Source organism: Fundulus heteroclitus, chromosome 18, assembly GCF_011125445.2.
Source record: "Fundulus heteroclitus isolate FHET01 chromosome 18, MU-UCD_Fhet_4.1, whole genome shotgun sequence".
Lineage (NCBI taxonomy): Eukaryota > Metazoa > Chordata > Actinopteri > Cyprinodontiformes > Fundulidae > Fundulus > Fundulus heteroclitus.
In genome coordinates, this window is record NC_046378.1 from 22,508,130 (window position 1) to 22,530,116 (window position 21,987).

A 21,987-nucleotide genomic window follows, 5' to 3' on the forward strand; every position below is an offset into this window, starting at 1 on the left:
ATAGAGTTAAAACATGGTTTCCTAATAACCTTGCCCATCTTATAACACAAATGAGGAAGAAGAAAAGCTCTTAACCTGTATAGTCTGCCATATAGTATAGAATTAGGCTAGTTAAATTATGGGATTAACAGGTACTATCTGTATCAATACAAAGACACTTTGTCTTCAAGATAAAAGTACTTTCCATTAGTTACCCTATTTCAGCAAGTTATCATTGAACATAAGTACATACTATGATTTTGTTGTGAGGTAAATATTATATCTTAGTCTTTTTAAAAAATATTTCATAGCAGTAAATAGCAGGGGGGGGGGGTTTACAAGTTGATTCGAATGCACTGAACAGTACAAAGATCTTACATAAAGACATAAAGACCATTATTCGACTGACAGTTCTGAGTTTTAGGAAGACCAGACCATCTCGTGGGAGGATGATAATTTCTGCCTTTCCAGAATTGACATGGACATGGTGCCAAAGATTTGATGCTCAACTTGGACTTGGGGAGTCTTGGGGGGTGTAATCATCAACATCTCTGTCCTCGGGGAAATATTTGAGCTCCTGTGCAACATTCAAGCAATCCTGATGTACTTCTGCCTGACTTGACCTGAATAATCCACCGTATTTGAAATATGACGACGGCACCAGCGTGGCATTAAAAACGTTGTGCTAAGGAGTTTTATCCGCAGTGGTTGAATGAGAAGAAGGGTCCATTTGTTTCTATGAAAGCTAATATAATGAATGACTGTACCATACAAGCAACCACTACATCACAAGCTATTTGAAACAATAATGCTGAGGAATTAATATGCTATTATTTGAATGTATTACCATCATTCTTATTTAAAAAAAAAGAACAAATTTTGTACATTTATTTTGCAGAAATTCATGTAATGGTTGTGTCGTGATTTTTACATAAATAGGTGAACTCTAACTTAAAAGACACATTATGTATTTAAAGAAAGCAGCAGTATGGTGTATTTAATCTAGAAAATATTTAAAGTACCTGCACTCAGAATATACAGCAAACATGAAAGCCTGCCAGCCACATGCAGTACTTAATGGTATCTTTACGTCCAAATGTTTAGTATATTGAAGTTAACAGTGTTTGATGCTTCACATGCCCTTTGGTGTGCAACACATAATAGCGGACATAATGTGGTATTACCTCTAGAAACTGAACTAACACATCAGTTGAAAGCTCTGTGTGTTCTAGCAGCTACAGTGTGTAACACAGGTGTCTTTGCTATAGTTGTGTTTGCATGTGTAAGATGTGATGGATAGTAAAACTCGGCCTTTAGTGCCTTTTAAAACAGGGGCTTTAAACGTGTTCTCTGCTGTGCTTCGTGAGTGTTTTACAGTGATGCATTTTCCTCCATGAATGGAAACATTTAAGCAAGAGCTTGTAAAATGTTTGCCAATATACCTCTAATAAACAGACCAAGCAGAACAACTGTCAAGTAACTTTTTTTTTTTTGCATCAGCCATTTGTTCTTTCTTTACAATCGTTTTGTTGGTCAGGGATGTGCTTGGTATCATGTTTGGGTGGAAGAAAAGACTATTGCAGCAGAGTAAAGCTCCAAAACTCTTTTTTTTTATTTAAAATATTGCAACTGGGGAAGCAGTTTTACATTTCTATTCTGAAACAGCTGCGAGTCCTAGAGAAAATTTTAAATGTCACCCAACTAAAGCAGCGTCTTTTCCATTAACCCATTAAGCCATGATGTCACACAAGAAACATCTAACTCAGGCATTAATGCATAACACCCAAGATTAAAGTAGAGACAGATAATTAGATTAAAGTAGAGACAGATAATTTTCCTATTCAAATGGCAGCTTATATGTTGAAACTTTGTTGATTTGTCCAGTGAGTCAGAGGAAATCAAGAGTAAGGCCTTCTGCGAGGCAATACCTTGGAGAGGTAATGGACTGGCTCTCCACCTGGGGATTTAAAAGTTCACTCTGGCAGAACCAGTCTGCCTGTAATTCTCCACATGTGTGACTAAAAACCTAACTTTTAAAAAGATTTCAATTCCTAGCAGCATTGACGTGAATACTGGTATGGTTCTGAGCATGTGCATTTTATAGCACAACCTTTTCCCCAAACAGCTTTGTCACCATAATACTTTGTACTAAAACTCTGTGCAGTGTAATGAGCAATAAGTCTCACCTTTCTATATATAACCCACCCACATTTATCCAGATAGGGTTTATCTGCCCTACAGTAATGTAGCAATTTCAACAATAGTGATCTGCATACCGCTTAAACTCTAAAAAAGCCTTTCTTCATCAGTTCTTAAATGTTTTTGATCTTAAAAAGTAGGATTCAGTAAATGCTACATATGTGATGGATAGAAGGGGGTTAAAGATATTCATAAGCAAAGTGTAATTCGTTTGGCTCAGACACTGAGAAGATATTACATATCATTGGAGGGTTTTTTCTGTCGGTGAGGAGGATAAAGTTTGAGGAGAGTCTGTTGGTTTATTTACATTACACCATAAATACACATCAGCATGAATGCTGTTCTTGTAAATAGAACATAAAAGTAAAAAAGAAATCAAAACACTTTTTAAAAAAATCTTCTTTAATCTTAACGACTAAAACTAAAATCAGTTCAAATATCCAACGTCTCACCAAAAAGGCAAGTGACGTTCTTCCATTTGTATAGTTGTACTCTAACCACTATATACAATGAAAAATTGTAATGATGAGTCTAACGTAGATTTTGTTGCTGTGTTTAATTATCTTATTATCATGTTGCAAATATTAAGTGCAGGATCATCACTGTGTAGCAGCTGTATCTGTGCATAAAATGCATTAGAACAATAAGGTTTAATCATTACAAAATAAAAGAATAATGAAAACAGAGTGCAGAAATAGACAGCAAATGCCACACAACAGTGAAATTCAAAATGAAAATTGGATATCTGAATAAGATAGATATTAATGGAAAAACTGCAAATCATCTACCAAAATGTATATTTAGAGCCCAAGTTAATTACATGAATATGCACAAGTACTTAAAGTATTTATGCATAAAACAATTGCTTTGTATTGCAACACTTTCTTTAAATTGCATACAACAGATACAGTATCTTGACAGTCAAGCTGCATTACAAGATAAGGAAATGTTGATGTGGACCTAGGTTGCTCCACTGCTGAGGTAATTTGCAAGGAACAATATGTACTGAAAATAAATAATGTATTTAATACTGTTTTACATATCATGACAACTTTCTTAAAAACTGTGGAGATTGGGTGTGGGATGACGAACATCCTCAAGCGCTGTTCTAGTTTTCAGCTGACATTCCTTAGTCAGACTAATTTCTTTATTTTAAAGCTTTTTTTAAAGCATTTTTTATTGCAATTTATATGATGTTAACATATCGTAGGCAAAGCAGCACGAGTTAGAAATTGTCAACTCATCATAGTCAGTAAAGGATCATGTAAATGATTGACGCTGACTCATAGTACTTGGTTCAGGTAAAGGCAGTCAATGCCAACAGGGGACATTTTAGCACTGCTGACATGGAGCTCTCTGGTTGGCTACTGATAATGGACACAAAACAAGCAAAAAATCTTTATGACTGTAAACTGTGGCCATAAACTGAATGAATTTTCAAAAATGAAATAAGTCCCGTGGAAAGAAGACGTATTCAACTAAGGAGTATTCCATTTTAAAAGTGCTTGACTGGAGTCCAAAAGGACAAAATCTCCCACCTTTTTTTAACTGTTGCATGTCAACAGTTTTTAAAGATATACTTTGGAAAAAAATGTTACATTTGTACAACAGATATGGAATCAAAGAAGCCTGTAAAAGCACCACAAGTGTGCTGTGTTTACTTGTCAACAAAAACCCACAAGGGACATAAATCCACCCGTTCTTGGGCACCGGAGAAGAAATGTCTACTTCTGAATACAATTAAAAGCAATGCTGAGAGCCAGAGATCAGTTCCAATCGGAACCGACTTGTAACATAGTTACATCCTTTTACGATCTGTAATAATTTATTTCTCCATGACATCCGGGTGTTTATCCTCCCTAAACACATTCTCAACCTATGACAGAAGATAGCACCAGATTTGGTCAAATACACAACAGATTTGCTGTCATTGATTTAAAAGCGAAGAAAACAGCAGATCAAAACAGAACTAATGTTTATTATTACCTTCGTTGTTGTATGTAGCAATGGAGTTGACAAGGCAGATGAGAATGCTGGTATACATAATCGAGTAAATTTAATCAGGTCGCTCCTCCAGTCTTTGAAAGATGAAGGTGTTCGCATAACAACAGTATCCTGTAGAAAGTAAAAGTTGTGTTTCCCCAAGTGTTGTTGTTGGGGGGTTTTTTTTGGGGGGGGGGGGGTGTTGTATTTGCTCTACAAGGGACTGCTTGTTTCTTGTAGCGACTGAAAATGTGAACAGAATTCATGCAATGTGTCAGTGGATCTTGGAATAAGGTGGACATTTACAAGATGCCTGTGCAAATTTTTAGTTATCCAGGTCATTGGAACAGCAAAAAGGCTTAAATCAGAGGCAACCAAACTCTCACTCAATTCTTTCTGAAAATGTTTCGATACCTTTCCCGGAGTCTTTGTCAATTCTGGTGGCTCACACTCTATCTCATTTACTAGATTGATTACAAGCACCATCCTTATGGTTCATACCAGTGGTTTATGCCAGGGGTCACCAACCTTTTTGAATCTGAGAGCTGCTACATTGGTACTGTGTCACACAAAGGGCTACCAGTACTGACTTTTTTAAATCTATATAAATGCAAATATTAATACAAACGTAGAGCAACAGACTAAACTAACATTTTAGATGCAGCTCACTGGAGGGTTGTGTTAGTTTTAGAACATGCTTGAGGACATCACATGTGGTCCTTGGGGACTACCTGGTGCCCACAGGCACCATGTTGGTGACCCCTGGTTTATGCCAATGTTTACATTCCTATCAAAGAAGGGGTTTGATAGTGCCACAGACTTTACAGCAATAAAGAAGCTCCTATGATCCACATTTTGTTTTTTGTTTTTTGGTGCAATAACATTGATAACCTGGCCGGAAAAGCTAGTAGATTCCTCATCTAAGTGTTATAATTAACCGTACCCAGTTGCGGTTCTCCCAGGTTCTTTACCTGAAAAAAAGTGGTTCTATCTACTGTGGACTGTATCTGTAGTAATAAAAAGACTCAGAAACTATACTTTAACAAATTTAATCTAACAAGGCAGAGGGATGTTTACATCCTCAGTACTGGACTCTCATACATAAACATGCGAGACGAGTACATTTCAGGACACGAGAGAGTGCCCCACTCTCAGTTACATCAGCTTATATAGATGAGCAAAGACCTGCTCCAGGATTGGTCAGTTCTTCCCTTCTTCTGGGATACTTGCCACTGTTAGCCTGGCTCCAGGGATATCTATGTGTCCATTCAGCTCCGAGATAACTGTCCATTTCATGTTCATAGTTTGTGCATGCCACATCTATGAAGTCCTTGGCATCAGTGGGTTATCGGCTGTGTCCCTGTTAACTGCTTTCTGCAGTTCCAGCCTAATTCTTAACATAGGTTACCTGGTAAGTGTACTCTCTAATTATGAATGTTTTATGATCAATTATACAACACATCTCTGGTTGTAAGCTATGCTTCCAGAGTAAAATCAGCCCAAACATCCCCTGCAGCAACGAAGGACTATCCCTTGTGGAACAGTGGCCTCTTCTGTATATCCAATTCAAATATTGGTATCAGGCCTGTTAATGATATTGTGCCAGAATTGGTTGTATCTTTTGTTGAACTTGCATGGCATCAGAATTTTTACGTAGTAGCAACAGGAAGCGTCTCATAGTGTGACATTAGTTATTGTTTAAACAAAGTTAAAGGTGAGTGGCAGAAAGAGACAACATAGGTAAAAAAAACTAAAAAAAAAAACTGTCATTACAGATGAACACATCCTAATTAAGGCACTTATCTGTTTGAATTTACGCATGAGTAGATTAACTCTATGAGTTTAATTTTCATGAGATGGGCTTATTATGGAATTTAAGTTCCCTAATTCTCACTTTATCTACTGTTGTGAGCTGCCCCTCTGTTTAACTGTCTCTGTCACACTATATTGCGCTTTAATTTAGTTATCTTAATGAGGACTGCAGACGGATACATTTACACCTGCATTTTATAGCCTATATCTGCACAGGCATGAAAATAAGTGCAATAAAACACATAAGCAGGCCCATACAGATGGTTGTAAAGGACCCAGATGTTTTTACAACTCTGCAGAGTTTTGCAAATTCACATATAGTGTTCAGCAATGTGCTGCTGCACTTTAATTGTCCAGAGCATATAGCTGGAATCATCTAAACTTCCTTCCTGCATATTTCACCTCTCAGCACCTGCCTCCTGCACACTGGTCTGTGTGTGCATGTGTGTGGGAGGGAGGGAGCGGGACAAGGAAAAACAGAAGGACAGAAAGCTTAAGATGAGTCATTTGATATCATGATCACAGATGGTATATGCCCTTTCTGCTCATAACACTTTTAGCAGATGAGGTTTTGGTTTAGCTCCATGTTTCTTCTTGTGGATGCCGGCAACACATAATTGTTCAGTTATTGGTTAAATATATCTTCTGACCATTTTAGTCCATGGCCCCAGGTCAGTTTTTCTTTCACAACCTATCTGTCTTCTACCGAGCCTGACTTATCTCAACTTTAACCCTCTTTCTGAATAGCTGATAATTAAATCTTGACTTTATCTCCCCCATTTATCATTCACTTCCCTATCCCAAGACAGTGTTGCTTGTCAATTGTATTTTTTTTTTCAACAGCTAATTTTTCCTCACGATGAAAGTTAGCACAATGTATTTTTTAAGCCCTATGTTCACATCTATTTAAAACCACACCATGAGATTAAGATTTAACAATATGAATGCCCCCAGCAAGGTCTTGGAGAGGTTTTGTGACATCCACAGTGCGCTCCCCATTACATGAGATGGAGTTTGAGATTTCTCTGACTGTACGGAGCATCAATCAGCATCATGGCGACAGCCTGTTTAGGTTCTGGGAGCTTCATGGGGAGCCTCGTTGCAGCACTGATAGGAAACTGGTGACGTGTGGACTATGGGCACCAGCAAGGCTTGGTCCTTATGGAACTTGAAGGAGAATAAGAGTGGATTTGTATCACGCTCACAGTGGGCCGGCAGCACAACAAGTAATATTTTGTACCAGTTTTAGCTCTGTAGCTCCTACATGCATCATTGAAACGATCTCTCCAAGCATGTGAAATGGGCAATGTCAATAACAAGTACTGAATATCTGAACATCCAAGCTGGACATATAGGCTGGATGCAGGTAAAAAGCAAAGGTAAGGAAGTTTTTTAGTAAGATATGTATTTGTGCCGTGGTAAGGATGACCAAGAAGACAAAGAAGATTAAAAAAATGGATGCAGCTGCTAAGTAAAATATCATTTTGCTGCAGTAGCAATAACAGTAATAAGAAAAACAGTAACCTTCTGAGCCCTGGTAAGATCCTCTCACAGACATCAATAAAAGACAAAGAAACTTGATTTTTTTTGTGTGTATCATGTGTACACTGAGCACAATGCAGTAATAAAATTATACATTATTGATGCTCGGTCTCAGATGCATCCTCTCACACTGCTGATAAGCAGATCAACATACTGATGACACTTTGTGCTCCGCATTTAGGCTGAAACTAAAAGCTGCAGATGTGTCTGCAGCTTTTAGTTCAGTAAGTTTGAAGTTGAAGAGTTTTTTTCAAGCTTATTAGTAAACAGGTACGTAATCATCTAATCAAATTTGTTTTTGGACAGATGCTGCTACCTCCATCAAAGAATCCGCAGCACTATGCTTTCTTTCATGACCAATATTTGTTGTCAGTAGGGGTGCAATAGTGACCAAAAATGCTTAATATGAAGTTTCTGGTTTGGCATGTACCTGAAATCCAGTATTGTTCTTTTTTAACCAATTCACACACAAAACATTTATGTGCAGAATTAAAAACTTGAACTCCACATTCTGTCATACAACTTACTAAAGACAACAACTCAAGCAACATCAAAACAAAGCAATGTGGACAACACAGCCAAACCAGAGTTCGAAGACCCTCCTGCTATATGAAAAGTCTGCTGAGTCTAAAATCAGATATCAGTTTCATCCAACAAAACCTGATCAACACATCTGCAGAGGGAGAAGCACTACTGACCCACTGTACCTCCAGAACATCTAACTATGGTAGTGTAATATTCAATGCATGTTTTTACAATCCTATACAAATCATAAATTATAGACTTTTAGACCATACATTAAAAAAAAAAAAGATTTATGATACTTAAAAAAGTCTACTGCTTTCCCAACAAATTCCATTGTATAATACAGTGTTATGGAAAAGTACTCGCTGCCCTTGGTGTATTTCGTGTTTTGTTTGCCTCACTCGCTAAAATTAAAACGGACTGTTGGAGAGTTTCCACCATTTCATTTACTGAACATGCCTACAATTTTGAAGATAACTGCATAACGTGCAGAAACATTAACCCCCCTAAGGTCAGTACATTGCAGAGCCACGTTTCACAGCATTTACATCTGCAAGTCACTTTAGATCAATCTCTATGAGCTATATGAGCTATATGACGCTGGAATTTTTGCCTGTCCCTCAACACTAAACTGCTTCAGCTCCTCCATGATGGATGTTTTTTTTTTTTTTTTACTTGTGAACAGCAATCTATAAGTCCAACCACAGTTCCTCAAGTGAAATTAGGACTGGACTTTGACTAGGCCAATCCAACACATTTAAATGTTTCCCCTTAAACCACTCTAGAGTTGCTTTAGCAGTGTTCTTTGGGTCATTGTCCTGCAGGAAGATGAACCTCCGTCCCAGTCTTAAATCAAAGACAAACTGACAAGTTTTGCTCAAAGATATCTCTGTATTAAGCACCATCTATCTTTCCCCTGACTCTGATCCATTTTCCATTCCCCTGTTGCTGAAAAAACATTCCCACAGCATGATGCTGCGACCACCATGTTTCACTGTGGGGATGGTGTTCTTAAGGTGAAGGGGTGTGTTTGGTTTGTCCCTGGCAGCGTTCTCCCTGTTGGCTGAAAAGTTCAAATTTAGTCTCATCTGACCAAAGAACCGCCCTCCATACATTTGTGAAGTCGCCCACGTCCTTTTTGGCAAAATCAAGACATGCCTTCTCATCTTTAACACTAAGTAAGGTTTTGTTTTGTTTTTCTGGCCACTCTTCCACAAAGCTCAGCTCTATGGAGGGTACGGCTCTTTGTGGTTCTATGGACAGATCCTCTAGTTCCTGCTGTGGACTTCTGAAGCTCCTTCAGGGTTACCTTTGGTCTCTGTGCTGCCTCTCTGATTACAGCCATCCTTGCCTGGTCTGTAAGTTCTCGTGGGCGGCCCTCTCTTGGCAAACTTGTTCTGGTACCATGTGCTTTCCATTTGAAGATGATGGATCTGATGGTACTTTGGGGGAACATCAAAGTTTTTAATATTTTTATAAAGCCCCACCCTGACTTGTTTTCTAAACAACTTTGTCCCTGACTTGTTTGGAGAGCTCCTCGGTTTTCATTGTGGGATCCTTCTTGCTTAGTGGTGCTGCAGCCTCTGGGGCCTTTCAGAGAAGGTGTGTTTATGCTGAAAGATCAAGTTACACTTAGGTTACATGCAGGTGGAGTTCAGTTCACTTGATTATGTGACTTTTGAAGGTAATTGGTTGCACCAATTCATGATACATGTCATCTCAAGGCACTTTCCAAAGTCAAATTCAGTCAGATTATACAGATTGGTCAAAAAAGTTTCCTATCTAAGGAAACCCAGTGGATTGCATCAAGTCTTGACAAGCGGCATTCACTCCTCATGAAAGAGTGTAGATCCACAGTGGACAATTGTCTGCGTTGTCCATGGCTTTGCAGCATACTGAGCAAGCATGAAGCGACTGTGGAAAGGAAAACTCCCCTTTAACGGGACGGAAACATCTCCAGCAGAACCAGGCAACATTGAATGCATTTGCAAGACACTGTATTTAATAAATATAATTTTTGTGTAGAAGTCTGGGATTTGATACAGTGATGTAAGATTTGCATTTGGCAACAGAAGAAAAACAAAGATGACTCTAGTGTAGGTCTACCAGCAGCAGAAGATCCATTACATCACATATACAGCCAAGTTCGTGACTATTAATAGGTGTGAACCTTTCCTGCTTGGACCCCCAGAAACAGTTTTCAATCATAATAACCCCAAATGTACACTAAACTACAGTTTGATGCATATAGTGTGTCACACGATAAAATGATGGAGTCCCAAATCTCTGCAGCAGATGTGAATGGATCTACCGCTGTTGTGCTGAAACTGGGTAGGTGGTTCAGGGTGGAAAAAGATAAAACAGATAGCGAAGGTTTCTGTTTTCACCTGAGAGCTTCAAAGATGGACTGAATCAGCAAAAAAAAAATAGATCCTTAGGGGTCACAGAACCAAACAGGTGCTGCATCGGGAAGGTTGATCGGAAACAGGCGGCCTCAGAGCCAGAACCCCTAAAGTTAAGGAGGGCCGCTCAGTCTCTCTGAGTGTGCGTGCGTGCATGCTTGCTTGCGTGCGTGCGTGCATGTGTGTGTGTGTGTGTGTGTGTGTGTGTGTGTGTGTGTGTGTGTGTGTGTGTGTGTGTGTGTGTGTGTGTGTGTGTGTGTGTGTGTGTTTAATAGCAAGGTGGAGGTTGCGTAAGAACCAGCTGGTTTCCCAAAATTTTGCTCCACCAGATATTTCACACAATCTGTGCACCAGATACTGTCTTAATAAAAACTGATTCTACTTTAAACACTCTGACAAACAAACACAAAAGCATTTTCTCTTCTTCCTGTGTGCACGCATTCTCCAGGTTTTTTTTTCCCAGTATTCCTCATTCCTTTTTAATGTAGGTTTAGGATGGAAACAATGTTTACACAGGTGTTTCACAATGAAAATAAATTTCAGTTGTTAAAGTTGTAATAATTTCTTCCTTTCTTTCTGTTTTTGATGCATTCACCATCATAGGCTCTGATTTACTTTAGCTAAGGTATAACTTTAGCGAAGATATACTGCTGAAGCTGAGATGAGGGATGTGTTCCCAGGTTTAACTGCCGAGCAGGGAGGCAGATATTTATAGTCTGGGGTCTTCCTCTATCTCAAATGTATTTCACTCCAAACTGGAAACATTTCATTTCATTTCATATTTATTACTAAGAAAATGCTACATTTAGACCTATTACACATTTCATTTAATTGGATGTATCCTTTAAGTTCTGTAGCTTAGAAAAATACCTGTTCTCTGTTTTTTGCTGCACCTTTTTTTTAATCTACAGTGCAATCCAAAAGTATTCACCCATCCACCCCCTCGCTTTTTTTTACCTATTTTGTTAGGTAAAAAAGCATCCTATATTTTAAATTATTTTCATCTTATCTTATTTGATGTGTCTGTGCAAGAAAAAAATGCGCAATAGATATTGTTTTTCTAGACATGACCTGGACTGACCTCTCGACCACAAACCTTGCCAAGCCCTACGGATCTGTCTACCTGTCTCTGTCCTCCCATGGCCTCGGCCTGTCCTGCAGAACTGCAAGCCTCTGCCGACCTTCCTGTCATCTGCTGCACAGAACAGTCTGTTCTCCTCTGCCAGGATCCTCAGGCAGTCTCCAGCAGAGTTGCTGTACCTGCATCTGGCTTCTGGTTCATTGTTATTAATAAACCTTTTCAAGTGCAACACCGTGTCTTGCACAAATACCGGGTTCTCTGTCAGTCTGTGTGCTTTATAGGTTCTGTAAATGAAATGGTCTAAGTTCTCAAATAATCCATTTTAATTCCAGTTTGTGAGGCAAATAAACATTAAAAAAGCCAAAGAGGAAGAATACTTTTGCAAGGCACTGTACAATGGCCCCAATACTCCTTTAATGCTAATATTAGTATTAATCCCAGAGGTGTCAAGTAACTAAGTACAAATACTTTGCTACCTTACTTAAGTAAAAATTTTGGTTATGTATGATTTAGTGAAGTAATTACTTTTTATTTTTTGTTTTTTACTTCTACTCCTTACATTCTGAAAATGGTCTCATTACTTCTGTTTTTTTCTGCTTGTTTTCGTTCTGGCTTGTCAATAAAAAACAAAAATGAAAAAACATTCAGATAAATAGCGCTACCCTACTACTTCACAAGAACAACAAATCGTAGAAGAGGAAAATTGTATTTTTAGGATTATTTGTTATTTTCCTCTTTTTTACATTTTTTGATTAACCACACAAGGGTAATTGTTATAAGAGGGTAATTTGCTCATTTTCATGTCCATATTTGTTATTTTGCATCTGTTGCCCTCATCAATTCCTGTATGTACTTCTGGATGTTCATTTATATTCCAATAATACCAAGTAAAATGGCATTGATAATATGTCTCTGAAGTTTTACTTTTTGCCCCAAAAGTTATAGGCAGCCAGACATCTGATTTTTCTGCTTCATGAACCCCACATTGATGTTCATTATTGCACCTAAATATATTTGCATTGTACTAAATGGTTTGTTTTCAATGAACAACGTGGGAGAAAAAGCCAATCCCATTTTTTTTCCAATATTAACATCATACAATGTAATTACAGTAATGGGGGGGGGGGGGGGGTTACTTCCTTCTACGTTACCACTTTAAGTAGTTTTATATCCGGTACTTTTATACTTTTACTTGAGTAACAGGTTTGAGTTGATACTTTTACAAAAGTATTTCTAAACCCTAGTATCTATAGTTACACTTCAGTAATAGATGTGAATACCTTTGACACCTCTGCCAAATACTCAAATCTGCAGCTTTCCAACACTTATGTTAGGATGGTATTTGTGGGCTTCAGCTCAGGCTCTGAAGCTCCACAATTTGGGATTATCCACACCACTCTTGGATCAGCAACTTCCTCACCAACAGGCGCCATGTGGTGAGGATTGGGAAAAACTTATCTGCCCCATTGATCCTCAACACTGGAAAGCTGCAGGGCTGTGTCCTCGGCCCTGCTCTCTTCTCTCTCTTCCCACACACAACTGCTCTGCTGTCCACAGCAACAAATATGGTTGTGAAGTTTACGGACTACACCACTGTGGTGGGTCTCGTATCCAACAATGGTGAGACCCATTACAAGGAGGATGTCCACAATCTGACACAGTGATGCTCCAGGAACAACCTCATCCTGAACACCAGCAAGACCAAGGGGGGGTCGTAGTGGACTACAGGAGGTCGAGGAAGACTGAACGCGCTCCTCTCTGCAAACAGGGCAAGGTGGTGGAGCATGCAAACAGCATAAAGTTTCTGGGCATTCACATCCAGTTCTGAGCCGGCATCTGTCTCATCAAAACAAAATGGTAACACATCATGACAATAAAGATTTGTGATTGTGGATTGTACCTCTGTACCCCTCGTAAAAACAGGTCAGCAGTAAACATCCAGTGCAATGAATCAAAGGCTCCTCTGTTGGCGATGCTCACCTGTTGAAACAAAGCCAACATAAGTGAAACAGCAGTGGTCGCATGTGGCTGTGGGTGAATAGAAATAAGAAAATAAAAGAGCCATGCAAAAACTCGAGACAGAGATGGCTAAAGGAGAGAGAAAAGCTGGTAGACAGCTGTTTACCTAAAAAAATATCTCTCTTCTGCAGATGTTTCCAAGCTTGCTGATGATGAAAAGGGACACAGAACAGAACAGGAAGTCCGAAGAAACAGTTCGAACCATGTGAACAGCTAAAGTTTTGTTTTAGGGTTGTCAGAGTAAACTCATTGATGTTTACTTGTACAATCAAAGGCATGTGTGTTTAAAAACTGCAAAAACTGGAACATGTTAGGGGTCTGCACAGGGCAAAGGCCATATTACATTGTGTGCTGTTTAAAGACAAAAGCAGAACACACTGAAGAAGCAAAGCTATGTTGAAACTGTTTATGGACCACGGGATGCTTCTGGGAAGACGGAGAATGATATTAATGATGCTCAGGTGGATCTTCATTGTCATTATGGTAATAATGATAATATCTTGAGTCTTACTTGATTGGTTGATCAGTGTTAATGTTGTGGATTTGCAGCTGTGAACTGGAGGAAGTGAAGAAGGCTCTTAGTGAATGGTACAGCCGAAACTAGAAATCTATCTATAAAAAACAAACTAAAATTATTTTACCTCACTATCTGGTTTTTAACTCTGCCTAAACTTTTGATGTTTTATGTCTGGTGGGATTGCCAAAATTATATATATTTGCTAAATGCCAGAATGATGATATGGAGAATTTGAATCAGTCTTATACTCAGTATTTGGAGTAATTGTCTTTTAAACTGCTGGACCATTAAACATTTTATGTGTCCTTCCACCAGCTTCTCACAATAGTTTGCTGGAGGTTTGGCCCATTCCTCCTGATAAAACCGGTGTAACCCAGTCTGGTTTTCTTACACAGAACTTTTCAGCTCTCCAGACAGCAGGGCTTTATTATGGCCACCCCAAAGTGACGTCTTCAGCGGTTGCCTGAATGGGCAGAGGAACCAACTCTGTCACTTGATGATTGCAATGGTCATGATGGTCTATTTCTGTTTTTTGGTCTAAAACTAGAAATATCCCATAGTTTGCGTCAGAAAATGTAAGCATAAAGTGTACAGTTACAAAATAAATAATATATTTTAAATATTTACAAGTGGGGGTGAGTGGTACGACTGGCACCTCTCACCCCAACCCCTTTGTCACAACTCACCTAAAAAAAAACACTATCCAGCATTAAATTAAGGACAATGTTTTTAAACAAGTCTATAGCTTTTCAGACAAAACAAACTACTAAACAACTAAAAACCCTGAACATTTAAATTGTACTCGGACAGGCAAAAAACTTTTACCTTAAATGTGCTAACATCTCATGCAATGATGCTCTCTTCTTTGCAGGATGAGTGAAAATGCTGATTCTTCAAAAATGTGTTGTCATATGACCCATTTCTTTTATGGTTACCTAGAAACATGGGGTGGCACAACTTACCCACTGGCACTCTCAGGAAGAAGATGGATAAATAAATGCAAAAGTAGAAACTGGGGAAGATGACAAGTGAAGGAAATAAGGTAAAACTGCTTTTCTGTGGCACTTAAATGTTTAGGATGAAAGGTTTCTATCATGTCCCTTTGTTTATTAACCATGAGCATCTATGGAGGATTTTCCCCCGACTCTCCTCCACATAACAGTGTAAATTCGTATAGATGATTTGGGTCATTAGACTTGAGCAATTTAAAATCAAGCCACAAATTATAATTTGTACAGGGCTAGGGTCAGGAAAAAAGCAGCTAACATCTCTGCAGACCACACACATCCTGCACAAAAAACTGTTTAGACCAGGGCCCTCCACAACTTTCCAAATAGCTGTTGAAAGAGATTATGAATCTTACAAAAGCATGATTAGTAATTTTAGATTTACCTCTCAGCAAACCAGCTTTAGTTGTTTTAATGGTCATTAGCTTTTTTATAAATCTGTAGATAAACACTGAGAAGCAAAACATTGTTTTTCTTCACTTCAAAACATGCCATGGTTCAGATGAATGTTGCAAAACAGGAGGAGCCACTTTCATTTTCTTAAAGTAGCGTTCAGGGCCGAAAAGTTTGGAGACCTCTGGGGTGGAAGTTTACCTCCAGGTTGGTGCCAGAGGGCTATTTATAAAAACCAACTGCTACACAGACAGTTTTCTTCCCCAGGCTATTTCTCTGATGAACATGTAACAGTCACACTACTCAGATTGATACCATGTGTGTTTGCAAAAATCCAAACATTTTTGGGAGAAACATTTATGTACACATACAGTATTTACAAGAAACATATTTATATTTTCTTTATTTGTGCATATGTACTAAATGTCTGCAGTGAGAGCAAAGTAGAACTCGAGTCAAACTCCTTGTATGAAGCAACTCTGCAATTAAAGCTGATTCTGATCCTGATTCTATTGTATATAGTGCTATTTTCAAATCAGGCAGACCTTTGTGTTCTGTTTGGTCTGCAGTGGTTTTAATCATGAAACTGTTCAATGTCTGCCTGGTCTCTTTCTTGTTGTCGAGTCATGAACTTTGGCCGTTCATACAAAGCCAGGTTCTACTGGGGGTTTCCTCCTGTTGAAGGGGAGTTTTCCTTTCCACTGTCACTACATCCATGCTCGACATGAGGGATTGCTGCAGAGTCAATAGCACGATGCTAAATGCTCATGTAGGAGGAGTGAATGCTGCAAGTGAATGATTCGATGCAATTTGCCGTGTTTCCTTAGAAAACATTTAACCAATCTGTAGGTAGGATTGATTGAACTGACTTTGTAAAGTGTCTTGAGATGACATGTTGTGTGAATTAGCACTACATAAATAACATTTATTTGAATTGACCTTAACTAAAGCGAGTGAGGGTTGTAGAGCTTCACATGTTGTTCGGGGTTCTCTTATGACTTCTTGAATAAGCCCTTGTGTTTAGGGAGTCATTTTGGTGGACTAGTGACTCCACTGTTCTGGGTTTTCTTTGGTCATGAACAATGCCTCCCCCTGTTGTTCTCTGCAATCTAGAGGGCTTAAAATGGCTTTGCAACATGTTTCTGACTGATAGATGTCAAAGAATTTGAATTTCTTTACATTGGAGCAGGAAGATCTGTTGCCTTTTTGTAATCTTTAAGGCTGCTTCATTTTTTCATGATTTTTGTTATGTTCTTGCACAATTAAGTTTGACAAAAAAAAAGCAAAAACAGAAGAAATCTGCAAATAAACAACAATTATGTCACAGCTCTGTACACCCATCCTTTATTCTGAATGTGAACCATACAATAGACCACATGCAAATCTATGTAATGTTTTGGCAGATATTACAACAAGACACACATTGTCAAAATGAAAAGGAGGAAGACTAGTGATCTTAAATAATTATCAACAGGGGCAATATTTTTTTTGTTCTTAATGGGAATGCAGTTTGCTTCAATGTTTCTTCACCTCTCTTCTACCCCGTTCTATTGGCATCTCTGCAAAAGATTATTTTTCATTGTTTCTTTTTCTCAGCTCCAGATTCCTTTATTGCAATACCACATGTGTCTGATTCTGAATTCAGGGCTGATAACAGGCGTATGAATAAATAGGCCCCGTCACTGAGCAGCAACGGTACATGGTGCTCCTGAGATGCATTAACATAAACTGGAGACTTTCCAGCCTCCCTCAAGCAAAACTGAGAGGAGGAAAGGGAAGGCTGAGGGGAGGGAAAGGCCTGGCATAAAGATTAGATTAGCACTTTAAAACATCTGCGAACTCGTCTGGCTCAAGCTGCTTCTTCCCCCTACAGATCATAGCCAGATTTCACAATTATTTCTCCACCTCTACAACTCTGCTCTTTGCCTCTCTTCTCATCTGCTGCCCTAACACTTTCATTATTTATTTCTCTGGGCCTTTTCAAAGTCTTCAACCTTACTTATGAGGGATGCCACTTAACATTTTCTCAGGTCAATGTGCCACATTAACCGTCACATTAACAAATATTTGAATGCTTTTTAATAATGCTGCATATTATGTACTGCTGCTGTACTACTTACAACACTGATGAGAAAAAAAAAAACAAGTCAACATGATGTTTATGTTCATACAGAGACATGCTTGTTACTAAGATCTCTGCCCCTGCTTTGTATTTGCCAGTTCTGCTATCTAGGGATCACACTTAGTAACTTTTAGGAGTACACCAGTCTCTGAGAGTCCAGCATTCAGGAGCTATGTGAGGCATTGAGACAATCAGCTCACACAGATATGTAGAGCCCAGTACTGTCAACAAGGCCAGTGCAATGTTCTTGAGACAGTTAATCTTGTCTCATTGTAATGTCCAGCAGGTGAGGCAACCTCATTGCTGCAGATTCCAGCTGCTTTTGTAGTTCTGATAACTTTGTCCCCAGTAAAGTCGAGCTCTTCAGTTCATTCAGCTGCATTTCCATGTCCTCTGTATCCTGCCAGTTCAAGAGACACAAATCCAACTGCTAGTTATATTAAAGCTTTTTTGTTTGATCAAAAAGGAAAATACAGTCATCCATACACCTTAAGGTCCCAAAACCGTGTTGTGAATTATGTCTTCAGATACATGCCTGCATGTTTTATGTGCTGATGGTGCGCTGAGCAGATAGCTCCCTGAGGGGCTTGAAGTGGTGGAAATGTGGAAGTTTCAACATAAAAAAAAACTAGCAGCTTTTGAACAAAAGCATCTCATGTGTTTGTACAAATCTGCTCCCTACAACTCAGTTCTTGTTTTCCAGTTTGGGGATGGTTTTGCCCCTTTTCTCCCTGGAATGTTTTTTTTACCACATCAAAACAATCCAGAAAAGGTTACAGAACCTCTCTTTACAGCAAAGCCATCTAACGGATCTGAATTTGACATCTTAGCACAGAGATTTTCGTGGTGTGTTATACAATAAAGTTTGTAGCTCCTTGAAATCTTGGCAATATCCTCACCTCTGGTTGTGCCAGGCATCAGAGATAAGCAGAACAATTTCTCTTGGACCATCAAGTCTTTCACTAACAACCAAATGTGGCACATTATCTATAGCAACATTCTCATCTAAACACCCGGCATCTCTCATATCCAGTGTTTAATGGGCCTCTGATATTGTCTGGGTCCATCGTTCCACATGTCTGTCTGATACTTGGATGTCTTGTATCATTCTTATAATTGCAACTTAATTTTGGAGCCCATCAAATAACACATCTGAACTAGAGAAAGGCCTCCCTAATACATTTGTCATCTGCTTTCCATGTATAGCAATACAATGACTTGTTCAGTTTCAGGATGATTAGCAGCAGTAAAAAGTTTGAGACTACTTGTGTGCTTCTCATACCTTGACACGGCACACGTAGCCAATTCATCCTTGAAAGTTTTTATATGTTAAGTCTCAAAAGGCCTTTTGACAATGACTGTCCAGTAAACAACACTCTCATGCAAAGGACACATACAGCACCAGACTCTTCCATCCATCACATTATCTTTTTTTTCTGCTTCGATGCCACATTTTGGCTAGACTGACTAGCTAACAACGTCGTTTTCTTTGGTTGGCGAAGAAACTCAAACTGATCAGTGATTTTTATCCAATCAAGTGTTAAACCCAGTAGGTGGAGTGTTGGATGAGAGATTGTTATTAGGAACTGATGCAACTGATTTTTTCTGTGCTAGCGAATTTGGAATGTGTGTATATTTCTATTTATCAATACACTTTCTAAGATTGATGCACTGCGTGCCATCAGTTAACCCCAGGGTGCCCAGCATGCCGACCCCTGGGATATGGTGATCTTTTTATATTTTAGAAAAGGGTATTTAAAATGTTCTAGTGGCAATATGTGAGCTCTTTTTTCTAAAATTTAAAACTTATTAATGCCATTTTGGATATATATTTAAATCGCAACTCGAAATTAGTCAAAATTGCCCAGTTATTAAAAATAAACACCTTTTCTGCATTTATTTTCTGCTCAGTGTTTCCTACTTTTGAGTCTCTCCGGTTCCTTTGGGCTAATTCCAGACAAGGTTTCATGTGAGCGTTTTTCAGCGTTGGCTTTCCCTTTGACTTGAAAGAAGATTTGCTTTTAGCAAAAAGACAGAATTATATTGAATTTAACATCAGCTGTCCTTCCTCATGGGGTTTTGAAAAGCATTTACAAATATACCTGAAAGTGTCATTTGCTGCATGTCCATATGAGCCTGGCAACTCTACAGACTGAAACTTTTCCCCATTCATGTTCGGAAAATAGGTCCTGCTAAGTCAGATTGGATGGTAAGCCTCTGTGAGCAGGTTACCCCACATATTCTAACACATTAATAGTTATGGTATAAACCATTTGATTTTATCTCTGCTTCTAAGTTTAGTGACTCTAACCTGCTTCCCTTTCCCAGCTGATGAAAAGCGGGCCAACATCTGCCGTCACGCTGTGTGTGGATCGTGTGTTCAAGTTTAAGAAGTTTTTTGTTTTTCACAACCCATTGGATTTGGTACTTGGTACCAAAGAGTTCGATTATGGTCTCATCTTAGCGGAAACCATCTACATGTTTGCCGCATGATGTAAACATTTTTCAGGACTTGTAATCGCTTTATTGCACTAATGTAGTTTATTCATTGTGTTTAAGTCCTCAGCTTATTCTTGTGTCCTGTTCTGTGTACAATGGGAGTATTCCTGTAGGTTAGTGTTAAGTTTAGTTCCCTTTTGATTTATATATTATTTTGTTTTTAGTCCAGCTCCCTGTGTGTAATGTGCTTCATTTGTTTCCCTCCCTCAGTTCCCCTGCCCAGTACTCCCACAGCGGTTCAGCATACCTCTGATTAGACTCACCGGCTTTCTATGTTACTGATCACATTTCTCCTGTATTTAAGCTCCCTGATTTTCATTGTTCCTGCTGGTTTCCTTTACACCTACGGAAACATTAGCAAGACAAAAATGCTACAGCAACATAGAATAGTTTAATAAAAGTTTAATAACCTTCAATGCAATGCTTATGTAATATACTGTATGTAATGGGGACGTGTGATGAATGTTACATGCACAGTATGTCATAGAGTCATAAAACCTGATGCTTCATAAAATGTGCTTCCTTTCCTCAGCTATGGAGCCTCATCTAAAGGCGTCCTTATTTCTTAATGCAAAGAAACCCTTTAAGACAAACATAACTGGACCCCCTCTTACAATGAAAGAATCCACAGCAGCAAGGACAAATCAGGCAGACTAGGTTTGGGGCTGTCACAAATCTGTCAGGGTTGAGACTTAAACACACCTAATTGATGCATGGCTTTCTCCAAACTGAACATCTAACTTTTCTTTCTAAACAAAAGCTTTTCTGATTTTTCTGATTTAGTGATTTCTGTTACACCTTTTATTGTTGTTCTGACGATCAATCCCTGCAACAAAATTATGCCATGTCTTCTAAGACTGTGCTCATTACATTGTGCTCCCTTTGGGAAGGAAATAGTAGGGATTGAGGAAGAGTGTTTCCTCAACTCCACTGTTACAGTGAGCTGCAGTGCCAGCTGTGACTCCAAGGGGAGGAAGGGTGGGAACAGTCCTGAAACCAAAGTGACAGATAGACTGATACATAGATATACCCTCTAAACTTTACCGGTGGGCTGCTGGGGAAGCAATTATTTTTTCTGATGACAAATGAGGAGATGAACTGAACCTCTTGAGGGACAAGAGGAATGCCACTCCAGAACCACAAATTTGAACTTCATTTAGTTTTTAATAACTGCAGTCAAAAAAAAAACTTCACTGGCACAAATTCTCTCTGGTAGATATTTATGTGTCTGTTAAGCAGAAAAACATACACTTCATTTTTGCATGTCGTTGTGGTATTTATTTTATATTTGGTGGTATTTGTGCAGTCACAGATTTTTTTTGTTTTTAATTTTTAGCACACTTGCAGGTTTTAGGTCATCATTTAAAGTTTGATATCCAAATTAATAACCAGAGCAAATAACAAAGCAGTTTTGAAATGATGATTTATTTTTTTCAAGGGCTCGAACCAACTTACCTATTGTGAAAAAGTAAGTGCCCTCTTGCTGATTCATGAATTAAAAGCGATCAACATTTTTTTGGTTCAGTTTCACCAGCCACTGTCAGGTCTGGTTATTGGTTAAGCTGCAAGATCAAGAAATAATTAAAAATTAATTAGGCAAAACATATCTTAAGAAGCAAGACTGGAAAAAAATGAAGAGCACATGAACACATCTGTCAGACTGGAATGGGTCACAAAGCCATTTTTGTGGCTTTGGGACTCAAGTGAGCAAAGATGAGAGCCTTTATCCGCATATGTAAAAAATAAATAAATAAAAAAATAAAAATAAAAAAAACAGATAACAGAGGTGAGCTTTCACAAGATGATCTGACATATGCAAGAGTGACAAAAAAAACAGAGAATATCTCTAAGGATGCTAAAACCTTTTCCCTGCAATGCTTCGGTTCATTTTAGTTATCAAAGGGAGG